The sequence below is a fragment of the Oxyura jamaicensis genome, chromosome 4 (assembly GCF_011077185.1).
Source record: "Oxyura jamaicensis isolate SHBP4307 breed ruddy duck chromosome 4, BPBGC_Ojam_1.0, whole genome shotgun sequence".
NCBI classification, from domain to species: Eukaryota; Metazoa; Chordata; class Aves; order Anseriformes; family Anatidae; genus Oxyura; species Oxyura jamaicensis.
In genome coordinates this window covers 87702806-87710620 of record NC_048896.1, presented here as the reverse complement: position 1 = coordinate 87710620, position 7815 = coordinate 87702806, and positions in this window count along the sequence as shown.

Genomic DNA, 7815 nt, shown 5'->3' with positions numbered 1-7815 from the left:
GGGGGGGGGGAAATAATGTTCACGATGAACTTGGTGAGAGGATCGAGCCACAAACGCCACGAGAGCATCACGGTGCGTGGGAGAGCTGCGGAGGGGGGTGGTTGGGGAGGGGGCCGCATCCTGCCCCCGGGGGGCTGCATCCCCCAGCACCCCCCTGCGCCGGAGGCGGCCCCGTCCCGCTGCGTGGTCCCAGCAATAAAAGGGGGGGAGAAAGAGGCCGGGGAAGGGCGCTGTAATAATAAGAGGCTGCGAGTTTAATTAACAAAATTTCTGTATGGGGCACTCTATTTTTAAAAGTCTTTCTAATGCTGTACATTTCTCCTGGAGCCGAAATCATGTACTGTTGGTTGGGGTTTTTGTATAGTGTACAGAAATTGGCGGAATATTTTCTTGCTGCTTTCGGTGATTTATTAACCTAAGGAAAATAGACAAATATAAAGTGTTAGCAAAAGTGAAAGGGAAAAAGAAAACACAAAACAGTTTGTGCCTTTTTTAGTTTATTTTTCTGTTGCTATATAATCACTGCACTAAAACCTTTCCAGAGGGAGAAAAAAAAAAATAACTAGTCTCTTAATACGGGAGGAATGCATAAAGCCTAAATTGAGCATTAATTTTTTATTGGGGTATTTAATTAAAAGAATGACGCTGGTTTTATTTGATACCTGTGCCTTTGTAATGAAACCTCCATATCCTGTCCGAAAAGCCAAACCTGGAGTAAATCCCACCAGATCCCACAGACACAGAAGTACTATCAGGTTACCGGGATTTCTTTTAAAAGGCGTGAACTGTGGCTGGTTATTGCAGGACCTGCTTCTGATGCCCAGCAGAGAAGAGGTGCTGCCAAAAGCATGGCTGGCTGCATTCCCCCACCCATACGCCAGGTCTCAGGGATGCGCTGAAGCAAGTCCTCGCCACTTGGCCACCTGCTGCTGAGCAAGTTTCCTCCTGTAATGCTCACTTGTGCAGCTCCGTGACCTGTGTCTTTCTGGAAAAAATCCATCCCATTGCTCCCAGCTCTGTCCTGCATACTCAGTGTCCCGAGAGGAGGGCTGGCTGCCACACTTACGCTTTCCAAAGAAGACAGAGAAGGCTTCTGTGTGAGACACTGCTGATCCTGCCTCAGCTGGGCTGGTTTTTACTGGGAAACCCCCCAGATGCCTGCATGGCATCCCCAGGTGGCAGCAGCAGGATGGGGAGCAGGACCTGCGGCTTGCCCAGGGTTGGTGTCACTGAGAGGAGACAAGGCTGTGCATAAAGGCATCACATAACGCTGCCGCTTCACTCCCTGAACATGGAGCCAGAAATTCCTGCTGTTGGGCATGGCTCCGGCCATGCCAGGGTCCAGCCGGCAGACCACAATGCAGATCACGATGTGATGTTCTGATGCTGAACCAGCTCTGGAGAATCTGTCTGTACCCTATGTCCCTTACAGGGTGCACCGATTCCACCAGCACTGCATGGTGAAGTCAGACCCCACTCTCTGCACCAAGCACTGGCTTTGCAGCCCCCCGACACCACCAGCCCCTTGCTCCTGGCATGAGCACCACCTCCTGACTGTTCCCGTCCCAGTGCAGCAGCTGGGTGGTGCTGAGCAGCACAAAGTGCTCGTGGGAAGAGCCTCCTGGAGAACCCTTTGCCGGTCATCGAGTCTATTTCCAGCAGTGACTGTCGTCAGCAGATGAGAGGCTGCTCCCAACAAATTCTGGTGGTTTCATTCCAAGCACAGCGAGGGGAGGAGTAGCGCATCCCTCATACACCTGGGTTGGATTTGGCCTCACATGGTGAACGTGATGGGCACTGGGATGGCCTCAGGCTCAGGTGGAGGTGCTGGAGGTGTGCAGGAACATCACACAGCTGTGCCAAGCGCCTGCTTTCACCTTGCTGTGCCCCTGGGCTGCTGCAGCCCGCTGCCCTTGCATCGTGTGCTGCACAGTCCCACCGCCAGCTGTCTCCTTGGCATTGTGGCTGTCATGCTAATCCCCATGCAGCTGGCTCTGCCCGAGTGTCCTCTGCTTGGTGGCACTGGGCCAGAGGCACAGCTCACCCAGGAAAGCACCTTGCAGTGTCCAGGGGTGATGCTGAAGTCTTTTTCTTAAAAGATAATGAGAAATTTCTCATCAACATGGCTCAGGTCCGCAGCCTTGGGGCTTTCCCAGGTGCTGAGCTCCCTCAGAGGTGAGTGGGGATGTCCTGTGCATCTCAAGCTCGCTGGCTTCCCAAGCAGGTGTCGTGTTTGATGAGCTCTGTGGGAAGCTCGGCCCTTGAACGTAGCGAGGCCAGCGGTGCCGAGGAATCAAAGACACAATGAAAGTGCTTTCTAACCTCACTCAAACCCCCTGAACCGATGCTTGTCATAAATTCACGCCGTGTTCTCCCCCAAGTGAAGCAGGCAGCACCTGCAAGGTGCTTGGAAAAGGCAGCTGCGATGCAGCCCTGCCCTGCAAGGATGGCCAGGGGGCTTGCAGGGCTCACCCTACATGCAGTAGGGCAGCCCCAAGAAAGCCAGTGAGAGTCCCGAGGGCAAATTGCCCAAGGACGCCAGGGTTTTGGAAAACCCGTCCACGAGCACTGCTGCCATCCGCTGCTCGCTGAGCCTTTTCCATCCATCGTGCGTGGCCGCTGCCTGTTCATTTGCCAGATTTCCTGGCTAAGGTGCAAACGGATAGAGAACAAGCACAGGGATCCCAGAGCTGCTGAACACATGGGGGCAGGACCCAGCTCCAGTTACCTCTGAATTAACAGTCTAATTTTAAATTTGCTGGGAGCCTGCGTTTCATTAGCACCGCTATAATGCCGTCGGTATGCACTCTATTTAAAGCTTATTAAAGGCATTTTAATTCCAAGCTAACTGGAGTCTTGCGGTGGAATATTCTGTACCGCACACAGAAAATGAATGGATGCAAGTTAGTAAATAAGCTTTAACATGCAAAAGGATCATTGTCTTTTTTTTTTTTTTTTTTTTAAACACCCTCAAAAGATATCCATGCAAAATCCTGAGCAGAAGAACCGTGCGCTCTTGCATCCCTCAGTAATGGAGACTATGCACAGAGATTATTTTTTTATCTCCCACTGAAGAACTGCTGCCTGGACTCTCCTTGTGGGTACCTTTCATTGGAAACAGAAGGAGCTAGAGAATCGTTCAAATAACAGCGAGTTTAGTTAAAACACAGCGAGCTCTCAGGCAGCGTTTGCAGGGTGATTGCTGTTGAGCATTGTCACACGATGGTCAGCTGCGGGAGAGGGCAAGCTTTTAACATCTGGGTAGTGGAAGATGGGCTTAGTGAGACCAAGAGCGTAGCAAATACCTAATGCAACTGTAAATTCATTTACGAGTAACACGTTTCAATGCAGAAGCGGCTACTGCTATGTAAGCATAATGAGCATATGGCTAACATCGTTTTCAGTTTCTTTTCCTCCAAAGCTTAGTCTTTTGACTAGTAATATGTATATTTGCTTTTATATATATATATATAAAAATATATATAATTAGGTTTAACAAAGCATCCATTGCTTTGTGAGTTGTACTTATGATTGTGCTGGGCTGTTAGCTTTAAGCAGTTTGTGTGCTTGTGTTATTTTATTAAAGCAAAAGTCTTCTCGAGACAAATGCAGTAAAAGTAAAAAAATTTTTTTTTTTTTTTTTTTTTGGATAGTGTTAAGCAGATGTGTGGTATGCATTTGGAAAACCATCCAATGTCAGTTGAAACAAACCTGGGGCTAAATTGCTTACCAGAACTGCTCGCGTCCACGGCGGTGGCTCGTCGGTTCGTGGGTGCTGGGCTGAGCCCGCGCTCGCGCAGGAACCGGGATTGCCCTGGCCAGCCTCGGCCCTGCACCTCCTCTCCCTTGTGCCAGCCCAATGTGAAATCAGTCTTGTGTCGTCCGTGTTCAGCACAGTCTGCACTGTACTTTGTAATGGGAAGCGGCTGCAAGTCCTCAAAGAAATACGAACCTATATTAAAACAGCAATAATTACCACTGCAAAGCAGGGGAGTGAGGCTGGGGAGAGGGGGTTTCCCCAGGGGGTTGGCTGGGGGAAAGCTGCTTGTCGCGGGGCTTTCAAGGGGTTTCCTGAAAATGGGATTTGTGGTGGGAGCCTGTCCACAGGTGGGAGAAAAAATGGTCACGGTCATGCAGAGGAGGGCAAGAATAACCCAGGGCAGCTCCCGCACCGGGGTGGAAAATAGAAGAAAGGAGCGTGTTTTTCCAAGGGAAGGAGATGGCAATTGGCACTGTTGGGAACCGGAGGGGCTGGAGGTGCAGCCTTCATCCCCTGCTCCCAGCTCCCCCACGAGAGCGATGTGTCCGTGCGTCCGCGTGTCCGTGCGTCCGCGTGTCCGTGGGTGGTGAGGAGCGAGGCACCGGGGTGAGCGAGGCGGAGGTACTCACGTTCTGTTCCTGATGGCCGCTGTAACTGTGAAAATTAACCAGACCTGCTGTGATAAATTTGGTTATATAAGGTTTATTTGGTTAATTTTTTATAAGTGAAAACTGAAAAGATGAAAGAGAATTGTAATATGAAAGCAACTGCTGTAAATAATGTACGAATGAATAAAATCTAAAACTTATGTCAGTTTTTTCCTAAACTGTATTGCTGTCAAGTTACTGACTCTGAGTCTGGAGCATGGGCAAATACCACTTGTTTCTGTTTTCATTGACAAATAGGACACCTTCTGCATGTGTCATGCATGTCCTTGGGTTATATATATTATATAATTGAGCATTACCTGTGAGGATGGTTTTAGTGGTGGAGCACATCAGTGGAGATTCCTTGAGCCACGCATTCCCCTTCTCTTCCATACACCTGTGCATCCCCCTTCATGTTGGCTTGTTTCACATAGAGAATTTAAATCCCCCAGGACAAGGACCTCACCCCCATGTCCTGCATTCCCAGGTGTGTGCCTTATGCTCTGAGATGAGATGGGCTCTCACAATCCCCCTGCTGCAGGCTCCCCAGTGCACCAACCAGCTGTATGCACCTCAAGGCCTCCTAACCCACCAAAATAAACCAGCAAAACAAACTCACCCCAAGCTGTTCCCTACACCATACCATGGCCTTCCCTCAGTGTTTTGGTGCTCTCCCGGGACAAAGGAGGGAGGCTGAGGCTGGAGCTGGGCAGGTAGGACCATGGGTCTACAGGAAAACTAGTGCTGTCCAGTGGCAGTGGATGGACCCCTTCCCAAAGCTTTCTTATTTTATTTTTTCTGTATTGCAGTTATTTCCAATACTAGTGGCCAAAAAAGCAAAGCAAAGCAGCTTCTTTTTTCCTTTCCCATCATCTCAAGATATGGTCACGCTCCTCTGGGAAGCAAAGACCTCGGAGAAAGCTTCCTGTTGAAATGGATTCCTCATCACCACCGCAGGATGTTTGCCTGGCTCCCTGGAGCCCTCGCAGCCCACAGCTTGGCATTGCGCAGATGTATTATTGCCAGGATACATTCAGACCCTGGCAGTTCTTGCCACCAAAGTTTTCCAGGTCGATCTTGCATAAGAGATAAAACCCATAGCAACATCAACTCTGTCACTTAGCAGCAATGAAATGTTGGATGACAACTAGTGGTATGGGAGGAAGATGGAGCTCAAAGATTTCGTGTTTATGGTCATGTATGAACAACCAATTATGTCAATTATGAAGAAAGTAATCTATTAATTTATTTTAGATACTTCTTTTCCCTGTGTTTGACTGAATTTTCAACTTCAACAAAGCGAATTCAACACCTCAGGTCAGTTAGAACAGAAGAGGAACGGGAGATTTATCTTCTCATGTGGAGGTCCCAGGCAGCGCCAGGTGAATCACACTAGAAGAGCTCATTTCTCTCCACTAATGACTGGTGCAGAGCGAGTCTAGACCAGCTCAGTGGTAGATGTCTGTGCTATAAACACCTGAGGTGAGATCCTACCATGATGTCTAGCTAGAAAAGCTTAATTGCACCTGAGATCTTGGGGAAGCTGCAGCACAAAAAGTGCCTGCTTTATCTGCCAATATTCACCGGGGCTTTAAATGTAACTGATTGCATTCAGCCACCAAAACTTAAAGCTTTAATAGTGAAGAATTCTCCTGGAAATAATCTGAAATGGTTGTTAAAGGATCAAAGTTTTGGTGCTGGGGCAAAGACAAATTACTTGCAAAATCTCGTTAGGTTTACAGTCTGGTCCCACTCTAAATTTGGTTACTTGCATTATGGCTTCAACTACAAGGAAGTGTGAAAATCAATTGATCACCAGTGATATTTATATTACAATCTAATCACAGTGCTGGATTTTTTTTTTTCTACATACGAGAGAACTGATAGAGTAGGAAAAGAGGAATAAAGAGCTTGTTTATTTGTGTTTCTCAACAGAGAGTTAGGAGGGACAGAAGAAAGGAAGGTTACAGCAAACTGAATTATCTCTGACTCCTCTTTATTTGTTATCACTCAAATTTTGCCTTGCGGCAACCCTGAATAATAGCCATAAAAAATAAGATCATTCTTCCAAATTAGGTTCTTTAGGGACTGCTTCAGTTTACATCTCATGGTCTTAGATGCTCCTGTGACTTTCTAAGCTGAAGAGAGCTTGTTTCTCAGACACAGGACAGGATCCTCTGTCTGAATAATAGGGCTTACAAGAGAAATCTTTTGTTCTTTTGTGCTTGCTTCTTTGTGGAGCGGTAAAGAAGAAGCAAGAAGCAAAGAAGACAAAAAATGTAAATGCCTAGTCTTACAGGCCCTGGCTTCTTGATGCACTTTTTTAATGAACAGAAGAAAAAACAAGGAGCCAGAGGACCACAAAAATATCTAATCATGTGCTAGGTAGACATTTTGGCAGAGAATCAAGGGGAAGAGGCAGAAGGTTCATTAGTGAACCAGGCTTCATCACCAGATGGATCACAAGGAATGCTGTTATCATCATTGGCACCAAAGAGTGTTTGGGGGGGGGGGGGGGGAGACGAGCAAATGGTAGCAAATGCTTGTTCCTGGCCTTTGTCTATCAGGTAAGGTGCAGAACCATCCGTTGGGGTGTCCCATCAGTGATGAGTTCCTCCGCCTGCTGTTCAAGGCTGGGAGGTCTCAGACTTTCTGCAGCCCAGATCAGGGGCAAGGTCAACCCTTCAGATCCAAGAGGATCATTTCTGAAAATGAACTTAGGATTGGATGCTCTCTGTCTCCGATGTGGATTTCTTTCTTTTTTTACAGCCATAGATGAGCCTCTATCCAAGAGGTAGTCAGTCCTGTTTAGACTGTTTGGTCTGAGGAAAGCCCCCTGCATTGAAAAATGACCTCACACTACATGTAACACCTGCACAGATAATGGAGAATTTTTTGCTGCAGCTCAGAGGGTGGGTGAGAGGAACCCAAAGCAGGAGACCTTGTGCCAAGCCTCTTAAAGCTGCATGAATGGCATACACTGAGGGAGCAGGCTTATGTCTGCTACTGGGGACGCCCTAAGGCAAGCCTCCTCCGGCTCACACTGATTGCACATAGGTAAATCCCATCAGGAATACACACAGACACAAATGCAGGGTACTAAGCAGTTCTTCCTTTCATTTTAGTGCAGTACATCCAGCAAAACATCACCTGAAACAGCTTTGAGGCTAACCACAGGAAAGAATAAAGCTTTACATTTTTATTTCATTCTGCTTCACAGATACTGTAAAGATTAGCTTTCCTGTTCAAAATATTCTCTAATGCAAGAATGAGGCCTAAAACAGGCTTCTCATGATTGCAGGAACTTTGCAGGAATGGTGTCTAACAACTAATAAAGATACTTATATTTCTGTAACAAAATGAAGGAAGGAAGGAAGGAAGGAAGGAAGGAAGGAAGGAAGGAAGGAA